The sequence below is a fragment of the Tasmannia lanceolata genome, unplaced genomic scaffold (genome assembly GCF_043159265.1).
Source record: "Tasmannia lanceolata isolate RefF3 unplaced genomic scaffold, GAP_Taslan_0.1 ptg000016l, whole genome shotgun sequence".
Taxonomy (NCBI): domain Eukaryota; kingdom Viridiplantae; phylum Streptophyta; class Magnoliopsida; order Canellales; family Winteraceae; genus Tasmannia; species Tasmannia lanceolata.
Window position 1 is genome coordinate 734,287 of NW_027518693.1, and position 12,616 is coordinate 746,902.

The 12,616-nt window shown below is 37.7% G+C and overlaps 1 pseudogene; it reads left to right on the forward strand.

The window, feature by feature from the left end:
- Window positions 1-230: 230 nt before the first annotated feature.
- Window positions 231-10,254, forward strand: LOC143848840 (DNA polymerase delta catalytic subunit-like; annotated as a pseudogene).
- The last annotated feature ends 2,362 nt before the right edge of the window (window positions 10,255-12,616 follow it).

The window sequence follows — 12,616 nt, forward strand, 5'->3', positions numbered from 1 at the left end:
TGTAATTAGGACCGTTGATCGGGTGGGCCATCCATCCCTGGTACTGATCTCATGCTGATTGGACATCTCATCTGTATGCATCATAGATCAATGGCTAGCATTATTTGATCGAGATGGGACCAATGGCTAGCATCATGGATCACTTGCTCTCCCTGATGCGTGCAAAGGGCTATAAAAACCCTCCTCTCTCTCTCTCTCTCTCTGCCTTTGGCGGGAAACTCTCTCTCTCTCTCTCTCTCTACCCTTTTTTCTTCTCAAGTTTATTCCAGTGTGATTTTTCTAATTCATCTTCAACAATGAAGAACAACCGCAAGAGGCGCCCCCCCCACCTCCATCTTCAACCCTAGAAAACCCTCCAAAGCGTCAGCAACAAACTCCCATGGAAGAAGAAGAAGAAGAAATGGATGAAGACGTTTTCTTAGAAGAAACCCTAATTCGCCAAGAAGAAGAAGAAGCATTACTAATTCTCCGAGACCAAGAAGCTCTACAAGCCCTCTCTTCTCGTCTCTCCAAATGGAATCGCCCTCCTCTCTCTCCTTCTTATCTCTTCCATTCCCAAAACATCAGTAACTAAAACCCTCCTCTCTATCTCTCTCTATTATTATTTTTTATTTCTTTCCTCATCTCATTATTCTTTGCTTAATTTCAGTTTTCCAGCAATTAGAGATTGATTACATAGTTGGTGACAGCCATAGGGAATTAATGCCTAATTCCTCTGGTCCTGCTGCCATTCTCAGAATTTTCGGCGTAACAAGGGAAGGTCAGTAGTACTTCCTGTCCTCCACTTTCACCTCTTCTCTTCCTCTTCTTCTGCCTAGGTATAGGACTAGGTGGGACCCTTATGGGACATGTTTAAAGGGCCTACCCTAATGCATTCCATCAGCTCTAGAGCTTTTGGCATGTTGGTTACGTACCTAACATTTGGCATCGGAGCATCCATCACGTCACGTGTTTGAGTCAAGGAAGGGGCGAGCTGTGGAAAGTGATGGTGGAATGTTACGGTCCTGAGGGGGGGCTTGCGTAGGTCTAGGATTGGGTGGAACCCAGCCTGGTATAGGGCAGGTTTAAAGGGCCCAGCCTAACACGTTCCATCAGCCATGGAGCTTTTGGTGACATTTCCTTCTTTTTAATAATGAAGGTTCTTTTCAGTCTGCAGCCCAATTGATTCCAAGTTATTAACAAAAATTTTGGGTCGCAAGAAAAACATTTTTTTTATTTTCGTAATTTAGACGAAAATGTTATGATTATTTTTTCACAATCTTCTGTTTTCACCATCTCTTCTTGTTCTCCACTTTCTCTTCTTTACTTTTATGATGAAGTTTATTTGTGTAACAAACAATTACTCTAAAAGCTCAAGCTATTAGAGATGGTGATGGCCGTAGTGCCGTATAGTGCCACATGTGGCCTCTCTTTTGGTTGGCCGTACACGTGGATTTTTAATATCAAGGAGTTGTTGGGTTTTGAACCCAGGACATGCTGTGAGGCAATTTCTCTGATACTATGTGAAACAACCAATTACTCCGAAAGCTTAAGCTGTCAGAGTTGGTGTTATTTAATCTTTTATGCTTCAACTGGTACTTCTTTTTCTCTACTTTCGTTTGTTCTTTTCTTTCCTTTTTATAATAAAGGTTCTTTTCAGTCTGCAGCCCAATTGCAGAAACAATCTAGATTGCAAGTTAGGAACATAATTTTCACCTAAAATGCAATTGGGTTGCTCAGCCAAACAGACTTATGTTGATTCGAGAGTGTCATATTTGTATTTTTCAGGTCACAGTGTCTGCTGCCATGTTCACGGCTTCGAGCCCTATTTCTACATTAGCTGTCCGCCAGGAATGGGTCCTGATGATATCTCCCGTTTCCACCAAATCCTTGAGGTTACCTTTATTTCATCTCGTTTTCTTAATTTCTTGGTTCTTGTGTTGTGATAATTTACAATCTAGCTTGTGTCCAGGCGAGAATGAGGGAAGTGAATAGGAACAGTAAGGTGCCGAAATTCATCGTACGGATTCAGATGGTGCAGAAGAGGAGCATTATGTATTACCAACAGCAGCATTCTCATCCTTTTCTTAAGATCGTTGTTGCATTGCCTACAATGGTTGCCAGTTGTCGAGGTAAAACCACCTACTTGCCTGAATTTGGGGAGGTTCTTATTTTTTCTTTGAGCCTAGAGAAGAATTATTATATTCTCTGTTCATAGTTTGAATTAAATGAATATGTATGCGACTTCGATCTTTTTCCTGGCATGCCTTGTTGGTTATTTGTCATGATTAATCCCATGGTCCTCCAATATGATACTAGTGCCACAGATAATTTGTTGAGTAAATATTGATCTAGGATTTGAAAGCAAAGCAAATAAACAGCGAAATGAAATGAAAAACACCAATCATGAACACAAGGTATTTTGTGGTTCATCATGTTCTATGACACTATGAATGCATCCATGGGCCATTGCAATCCAAGAGCTTCCACTGTATGCCAAGATAACAAAGTATAAGATGCGGTATACAATCAATACATTACATAAAAATCCCAACTCTAATCCCGGTACAAGAGGGAGGGAGTTTCTATTTGTTTTATGAAAGAATTCAAGCTTCTTTAGGACTATTTTAGAAGTGTTTTAAAGTTAGAAACTGTATCTAGAATATTTGTGTTGGAAGGAAAGTTTTTTGGAGGTAAAAAGAGTTTATTTATATGATGTAAGTGACTCTTTTTGGATTCTTAGATTGATTACAAAAATTGAAATTTATGCAAGTAGTTGTCTTTTCTCTACTGCTTTCCTTTTGAGATTGTACCACATCTTACTTCCGTCTTGCCATTTATTGTGGTACATGCTTAGTATTGTCTTCGGTCGAATTTAAGTTTAAAACTGGTAGAATTTGGATCGAAGAATATTCTTCTTCGGTGATCAACTAGTTAAAGAAGATTTATCACTCTCCTGCATTTCTCTAGTTCAGGGGAAAGAAGTTTGCTCCCTTTAGATTAATACAAATATATGATATTAATAGATGCTAAAAAAGATCTCTTTTTCTTTAGCTCTTATGTTCATCAACCGGTCAGGTAACAATAGGATACCGAGAGATCCATTGCCTTGTGAAACTTTTTAATCCTTTTCACGATCTAATTTATTTAAGATATTTTTTCTTCATGTTTCATGGTATAGTGTTGCTATCTATTACACCTTTTGACCTAATTAATAATTTACATTGCTGTTTATAACTATTAATCCTCCAAATCATTTGCAGGTATTCTAGAGAGGGGCATTCAAATTGATGGTCTTGGCTCTAAGAGCTTCATGACATATGAAAGCAATGTTCTTTTTGCACTTCGTTTCATGATTGATTGTAACATTGTTGGTGGTAATTAGATTGAAGTTCCAGCTGGGCAATATAAGCCTACAAAAAAGAGTATATCACACTGCCAACTTGAGTTTGATTGTCTGTATCCTGATGCATATGTGGGCATTATATTTTTTGCGACAGTGGATATTCTACATAACTTGGTTTTGTTAAAATATTCCTTTTGCGCAAATTTCTTTCCTTAAAATATGCTCTTAGTCACTCTGAATTAATCAGCCATGTTCCAGAGGGAGAGTTCTCTAAAATGGCTCCGTTTCGGATATTAAGTTTTGATATTGAGTGTGCTGGTCGTAAGGGCCTTTTTCCGGAGCCGAGTCATGATCCTGTCATTCAGGTTTAGTTCTCGTTGCATTAAAATGATTGGAGGATCAGAATTTTTTTTCTAGTCTTATTGTTATAAGTTTCTTTCATACACTCTTTTTGATAATAGATTGCTTTTGACCAGGTAGCTAACCTGGTCACTCTGCAAGGCGAGGATCGCCCTTTCATACGCAATGTCGTGACTCTTAAGTCATGCGCTCCAATAGTTGGTGATGATGTGATGTCATTTGACAGTGAAAGAGATGTCTTGTTAGCTTGGAGGGTATGTTGTTTTGCACTTTTTCTACAATTTAATAACAATTTTGTGTACTTTGCTAATGTGCTTTTGTTACTCCTTCAACCCCTCCTCAATTTTTATCCATTCTTGTCTTCGTATATGTTGAGTGAAGATTGATTTTTTTTTTTTAATTTGGATTTATTTGGACAATCATTATCATCAGTGGGAAGACATGTGGACAATGTGCATGATTCCTGTTGATCAGGCCCAAGGAAAAATTTTCAGCAATACAGAAATGAATTTATGTGGAATGATACTTATAAATATGTGTTGTTTTTATTGAAAAGAAAGAGAAAAACAATCTACAAGGAAAAAAGAAAACAGAAAGAAAACAAAAGAAAAAGAAAGCAAAAACAACAACACCGACTTTCACAACCAGTGCTTGTAGGTAGAAATGAAAAAGAAAGCAAACGCCAAAAAGGTAAAACCACAGAAAAATTACCATGTGGGTGCTGCAAACTTTAATTTCATCACAAAGGACCCCAAAATTGGCTAATTTTTTCGGTCTTAAAGTTTCCTTCTCTGTCAATGTGGGAGAAGGAATACTCCTCAAAGAGAGCATATGGTCTCCATCTCTCTTACAAAAGGCTTTTAAATAAATCTCCCCCCCCCCCCCCCCCCCCCCACACACACACACACACACACAACACCACCACCACCACCAGCCCACGGACACAATCTCCTTTAACCCAAGAAGTAGTGATAAAAGAGTCACATCCTCCCACGCTCTTGAGCAGTCCGAAACCTTAAGGCATTTTATATTGAACAAAGCAACTTTGAGTCTTTGACTTCAACGTAGATTGCTTCTTCATCTCCGCTTTGGTCCTGCATAAGTCAATGTGACTCTACTGTTAGCATCCAAGATAGTCCCCTCGTAACCGGTCTTTCAGTCAGTGACATTATATTCCTTCGATACTCTACTACTACTATTGAAATTAGAAATAAAGCTTAAATCAGCCATCCAGGAGGCCTCCTAGACATACTGTGGTCCGCTAGGAGGAATGTATGATGATCAGGCACTATTCCAGTGAGCGGTTAGAGAATTAAGACTAGGCTCCCTCAAAAGATTAATTTTAGAGTCCCACTTTTAGAGTCCCACAAAATGAGGGTTCTCTTCTCTATCAGCTTATAATCAGAAAATAAAAAATGGATCTGATGTACCTTTATTTGGATCCCCGTGTCTGATCTTTATCCTTTGATTTACTTTTTTTTTTTTTTGAAGAAAATCCTTCAATATACTTTGATACCATGTACAGTAACAGAAAAAAAAGACAGACAGAAAGAAAGAATAAAAATAGGATACATAATGAAAATGAAAAATAAAAGAGTACAGACTATATCAATGTGATGCGTATTCTTTCTTGGATAGATTATAAAGTATGGCTGAGTGACCAATGTTAATCTCATATGAGTTGGACTTGAATTGAATTTTAACATCGCCCAATTATGGGTTTCTGTTTGGATACTTTCTTTCCCTGTTGCTTATGTGTGGAGAAAGGATTTGGTTAATTCTATACATTTCTCCTAGGTGGCTAGTGTGGAAATTTTATTTTGGGGGTTATTTGTTGTTGTTTTTGTTTTTTTTTCTAGGCGGGGCGGCCCAGTGTACGAGGCTCCCGCCATTGCTGGGTCTGGGGAGGGCTAGATGACGCAGCCTTACCCCTGCTTTGCAGTGAGGCTGTTTCCGTGACTCGAACCCGTGACCACCATGTCACAATGAAGCAACCTTACCGTTGCGCCAAGGCTCGCCCTCTGTTTCTTTTCTTGGCCTATGTGATTATTGACTCATCACATATACCCGCTAAGCATGTGTTTTCATTCACCAATTAAAATGATTTATTATGGTTCATATTTTTGCTTCTGACATTATGTTTTTTGGTGAGCAGAAAGAGGATGTTCATCATTCAATAATTTCTGATCTTCAAAATGGGAATTCAGAAACTAGGAGGCGCCTTGCTGTCTATTGCTTGAAGGTGTGTCAATGTTTGTAAACTGTTTGGATTTTGTGAACTAAAGTTATTTCTTTTCTAGTTAACTTTTGGAAGTAAATGAAGACATCTTTTGGTTTCAGGACATCGAATCTGTTCAGTAAACTGTGTCATTTCTCTTATCTGTTAATCTTGTTTTTTAGAAATTGGCCTGTTACTTAGTCAATATTTGCTACACGTTATAAAGAAAGTCTGTTGTTTCTTCGATGCACATTTCTTCACATATTATCCTTCCTTTCCAATCTTTGTCACAGGATGCTTATCTGCCACAGCGGCTTTTAGACAAAATTGATGTTCATTTACAATTATGTGGAGATGGCTCCGGTCACAGGTGTTCCTATCTCTTTCCTGCTTGCAAGAGGGCAAAGCATCAAGGTTGAGATTATTACCGAATTGTCTTGCTAATATCAAGGATTGAAATTACTGTTTCGGTTTCGCCTCAACCGAAACCGAAATTTGAATCCGAAATTTGAAATTTCAAAATTTCGGTCCCTACCGAAATCTTGGATTTCGGCCGCAATTTAAAAGCTTGGCTATTATATGTGCTGGAGTGTTTGACTTTCTGGAAAATTGACTGCTGCTACAGGTTCTTTCTCAACTTCTTAGGAAAGCAAAGCAGACGAATCTTGTTATTCCAAATGCTAAAGGACAAGGAAGTAGACAACAAACTTTTGAGGGTGCAACAGTAAGTTTATGCTGACCATAGCTTAGAGTTTTTCTTTCTTGATAATATATTTATAATGACAAGCTGTTTACAGATTATGTGTAGGGCAGAGATTCAGACTGCAAGTTTAATGGTTACTTAGATTTGAGACACTTAATCAAGATGATAGTTGGGAAAAATGTAAGACAAATAATAAAAGTATCGGACCTATATTCTACCTTGAGTTATAATGTCCGTTCCTTGCTTAACTACCAAAAGAAAAATATTATTTAGTCAATGCAATTTAAATCTCTAAGAGCATCACATGTTCATGGACCAATGATGTAGCTAGAAGCATAGTCTTGGTGGGTTATTTCTTTTTAATAGTTGTTTACTTTTTTTGGCTGTCTGTTCTATTTCTTTTTTGTAATTCATGAGTCCATTAGATTCCATGTATTTCGCACCAAAGTCATATTTGTGATGCTGGTAAGTGTCTGATCAGAAATATTTTTGTATTTTTTTCTGTTTTTATATTTTTCCTCTCCTAACATGAGAATAGTATAGGTATTATTAGGAACAGTTCCATGGGTTTATGATTTGCCAATAATTCTAGACGAAGAAGGATGCAAAATCATGTGGGCCAATAATGTGGAATGTACAGAACAGTCAACTCTCCACCTCATAAACACATTGAATGAAATGTTCAATTACAATCATCACCCTCTTGAAACATGTGATTATACAATTGAAAGAAAGAGATAAATATGTCCCTACTTGACTGAGTTAGCCACTTCATATAACTGTCACATCTTTGGGATAGGGTACAAAATCTTCATTTTTAGTTAGAGGTCTCAACTCTTTACCCAAAAGTTCTTTCCAACATTCTGTATGAGAGGTAGAAGGGACAAACACAGAATCTAGAACGGTAAAAAGAGCTTTAGTTCTCATCAGGAGGATGAGACACATGGGATGATTGATGCAATTTAACACGAGGTGGAACTGGTAATATAGAATTACATATCATGTCAGGGTTGCATGATCTCTTTTCCTATTTCCTATGATAATCAAACTAGTTCTGTTAGTGAAATAGCTTGGAGAGATGCCTGCTTTTGATCTTTTCAATGATCATAGCAACAAAACCCAATTATCACCATAACCAAGACAGACAGCCTTGGTCGGATATTTTATCAGGAAGATGAGCAAAACCAATTGATTGTAAAAACATAAGAGAACAGTTAGGAGTTTCATCAAAGAGACATGGATAAGGAGATCTATTTTTGAAAGCGGCGAATCGAGAAGATTTTTAAATAAATGGTCTTTATTGATTCTTAACTTCCAAAGGCACAAGTCACATGAGACGCAATCAACTTTATATGGATTATTTATAAAAGAGGAGATTCTTTTCCTCTGTCACCATTTTCTTGAAGCATATTCTCCCGTTGAATCTCAATGAAATTTTTTTATGCATTTGTTAAATTAGTTCTCAGCCATAGTATTAAAGTATTAGTAACAAAGGAGAATCTGTTAGTTTTTTGTGCATGAAAACTTTCCACACAATGGAATAAATCATCAATAAATGCACACAAAATTATGTGAACCCATCGGAGAGATTGTTGGTTCAGGCCCCTTCACTATCCTATCCCTGCCTATGTAAACAAATAACAATAGCCAATAAATAGTATGTTAACATTATTTTCCTGACTAGTTGCTCACATCGAAGCTTATGTGGCAATTTTCCAATCTTGTTTTAAGTAGCTTACTGTGTGCAGTTTGTTGAATTTTTAATAAAATTTAACTGCGGTGCTTGGACATTTTGGATTTCACATGTTGCAGGTTTTAGAGGACAAGGCAGGGTTCTATGAAAAACCCATTGCAACATTGGATTTCGCATCTTTGTACCCGTCCATCATGATGGCATATAATCTTTGTTACTGCACTCTGGTGAGACACTCCTACAATTTTCAAATGCTTAGGGGCCGTTTGGATACGTGGATTTTAGAATCCAGGTTTTAGTTGAAAACGGTGTAAAATTCTGGATTTTACAATCCATTATCCTGGATTTTAAGTAAGAAATCCAGGTTTTAGAAATCTCTCCCCCGTCCTGAGATTTATAAAACCTGGAAACACGGGAAATGATCTCCTACTCTCTCGCTTGACAAAAAGAAGGGTGAGAAAAAACGACCAACAGTCTCCTTCTTCTCTTGTCTCCCATTCAGGATTTTGAGGAAATCCAAGATTCTAAAATCCGCGTATCCAAACGGCCCCTTATTGTCAATTGGAGTTTTATACCCTACAAACCTAAAAAATGTACAATTTAAGATTGACAGTCAGATGGCAAGTTGCTGAAGCTTATGAGTAATGCTGTGCTTCTTACTTTTGTTCTATGTGAAGGTAACACCAGAGGATGTTCGTAAATTCAACTTGCCACCAGAATGTGTCACTTAAACTCCATCCGGTGAAACTTTTGTTAAACCGAATTTACAAAAGGTATTTCTATTTTAAATGTACTATCTAATGCCTGATTTGTTTCTCTGAAACCATGATCCATCTGGTAGATGAAGGCTTTTACTTTTTCTACTTTTCATTGATATCCAAATATATATTCTATCAACAAGGAAGTTTGTCTCCTTTCCTATCAGGGCATACTTCCCGAAATTCTTGAAGAATTATTGGCTGCTCGTAAAAGAGCCAAGGCAGATCTGAAGGTGATGTTACTTTTCTTTATTTGCCTGGCATTTGTAATGAAGACTTCTAATTGTAATTGATTTGAGTTCTGCATGCGTTATGTAAAGACCAACTCTACAAGGGTCTATGATGTGTGTGATTTAAGTAAACATTGTTTGTAGATCTCATTTGATCGACGGCCTACTAGCCCGAATTAAAATTGGAGCCTTTAGGTCTGTCGGATCAACCATAGTTCATGCTTACTATAAATAGTAAGGCCGAACTTACTATAAATAGTAAGTCCCCGCTTACTATAAATAGTAAGTCCTTAAAATCCGGGTCGTCACACGTTAACACTTATTTATTGGTTTATTTTCTCACATCTATTTTACTGTTTCTAGCATGCTTGTCTTCAGTTTGAAGACTTTCTGGTTGCTGTAACATGTGCTCTTATGTTGCTTAATGACAATTGCTATTCTATTGCAGGAGGCCAAGGATCCATTTGAGAAGGCTGTATTGGATGGTCGCCAGTTGGCTCTGAAGGTCAAACCCTCCACTACCATTTTATCATCTTTTTGCACTTTCTACATTTCATGCTAACGAACTCCTAGATGTAATGAAAAACAAACCCTGCTTTTCTTCCATTGTTTTATTCTGAGTTAAATATGTATTTATTTTTCAGATAAGTGCTAATTCTGTATATGGATTCACTGGGGCTACTGTGGCTCAACTACCTTGCTTAGAGATATCTTCTAGTGTGACAAGCTATGGTAATTAAAGTTTTCTTGATTATGTATTTTGTTTTCCCATTTATTTAAAAAGTTTCTTGGGTTCAACTGAAAAACTTATATATTCTTCTTCCTTCATTGTATTGTAAATTTGGTCTTCCCAGGTAGGCAAATGATTGAGCACACGAAGAAGCTTGTGGAGGAGAGATTCACGACACTTGGCGGCTATGATCAGAATGCTGAGGTAGATTCTCTTAATTCCTTTTTGAGTTTTTAGGCTTTTCATTTATCTATCAATACGGTTTTGCTTATCAGCATGTTACGAATCAAAAAATGGATGTTATAGTATGGAACAAATATATGTGGCATGGTGAAGCAACCTTGAAATTGAATATATTGGTATGTCATTGCATCACTTAGCTGGAAAAATCCAGGTGTGTTTTCCTCATGGCTGGGTAATGCAATCATTTTAACAGGAAATCCACTAACAGACCCACAAAAATCCTAATCAAATGGCATTTATTGTCCACAACATGCAAGTATATCTGTTATCCTATTGATATGAATATACACATGAGAATCGAGGAATGATACCTTGTTCTTTCAAATTTAACTTCCGCGGGTACTTTTTCTGATTAATCAATGCCGGGCCCTTTGGCAGATGTTGTTGGAGCAGCAATTGGAGTCATGGTGTTCACCGTGCTGCTCTCTTCATGGGCTCTGCCATTTGCAATTGGAGGGGAGCGTCTCTTCGGCCCAGTTTGGGGGAATCTTGTCATGTACAATGTCGCCGACAGATTCTGCCTCACTGGTTGGAACTAATAATAACTTTCTCCCACATTAATTCATCACAACATCATCAACATAACTCCTTTGTGTAATCTCTTTACATCTTTACAAGAGTCTTTAGAACAGTCTGTATATCATAAGGCGTGCTTGTTCAAAATCTGGCTAAAACTCACGACATATTACATGTCCTCTAGGGTGAGCTATCTCACAGCTCCACTGTAAGTTCATAAAAGTTAGGTCACCATGAGGCTATATGGATACTGTGAATCTTGGTAGGTGAGATTGTGCTCAGTTGTTGTAACCGTGAGGTTTGTGGCAGTATATCATTTCATTTCATTTTTTTTTGGGGGGGGGGGGGGGGGGGCAATGGCATTTCACTTGTATGGAACAAAAGTAATTTTAGAAATATCTTTCATTTCCATTCCAGAAAATGCCTGCAATCCAGGGCCTGGGGGCTATTTGGATGTCTAAAAATTAATTTTCCAGGATTTGCTGTTGGATGTGGGTGGTACGATCCTTGATCTTTGATCCAAAGCAGCCTCTTAAAGAGTTGCTGTTGGATCAAACATCAAGGGTGGTAGCACCCTGTCCTTCTCTTTGGTCTTATTTAGAGAAGACCTTATGCCAAAGTCCAAAGAGTTTTTCCTTCTCTTTGGTCTTATTTCTAAAGAGAAGGAAAAACTCTTTGGACTTTGGCATAAGGTCTTATTTAGACTTTGGCATAAGAGATATACGAAGCTTCTTCTGCTCAATTGCTCCCAAGAGAAGGAAAAACAACGGGAATCCGTTTTGTAGAAAAACACCAAAAATAGCAATTGAGATATCACCTCTTTAAAAAGACTTTATGTCCAAATGCGCAAGTAGAACAAAACCATAAGTAGAACAAAATCATAAGTAGAACAAAATACTATGATAAGTACTATCATAAGTAGTATCTCAAACAACCTCAAATTCCTGAGATCCTTCTCCATCTCCATTCTACACGGCTTCATTGTCCTTGTTCCCCGAAGCCTCGTCCTTGTCACCCACACGAATCAAGCACTTGCCTCCATATTTGAAAAATATGGTGAGGACAACACCGACGAGGCCAATAGCTGAGCCAATAAATAAAAATTTCTCTATCTTCTCCCAAGAGACAGAAACCTCTACGTTCACATGTCCACTGTTACCCATCCTCCTCTCTTCTCTCTAACTATCTTCCTTTTTTTTAAGAACAGGTAAGTGAATTCAAAGGATGGATGGTTTAAGAAATGAAAGAACAAGGTTGGTATTTATAGAGAAATCTAAAAGTTCCACTTTAAAAGTAGGACCTGATAGTTTTTCAGGGCAGCCCTGAAAAAGTGGCAATGCCTGATAGTTGCCATACATCTATATGCTTTTCTAGTCCATTACGCTTCCAAAAAGTGGCAATGCCAGATAGTTGTCGACTAGGAAAATAAATTTTGTATCCAATGGGGAAATATGTTGTACTGAAAAAGGCCGTGATTATTCTCTGGCACTCCAATACCCTATGTTATGTTATACGGATTCTTATGAGTGGATGAATGATCAAACTGACAAGGTACGGATTAACGTCCCCAATGATGTCACCAAAAATCATGTTTTTGGTAGTTAGAGAGAAATTTCTTGTCCTTTTCTGGGACAAGGACAAGAGAAGGCTCAGCTATTGTCCTCGTCCTAGCTGAGCCTTCATAGAGCTATTGTCCTCATCCAAGAGTGAAATTTGGATGGGTCATTTGAAGTGAGACTATTAATGGGTCATTTGAAGTGAGTGGTTTAAAATCATTTAATCACTGCCATCCTCGTATATGGTTGCCTAAGTCATTGATTAGCAGTTTGTTAAGCTTGAT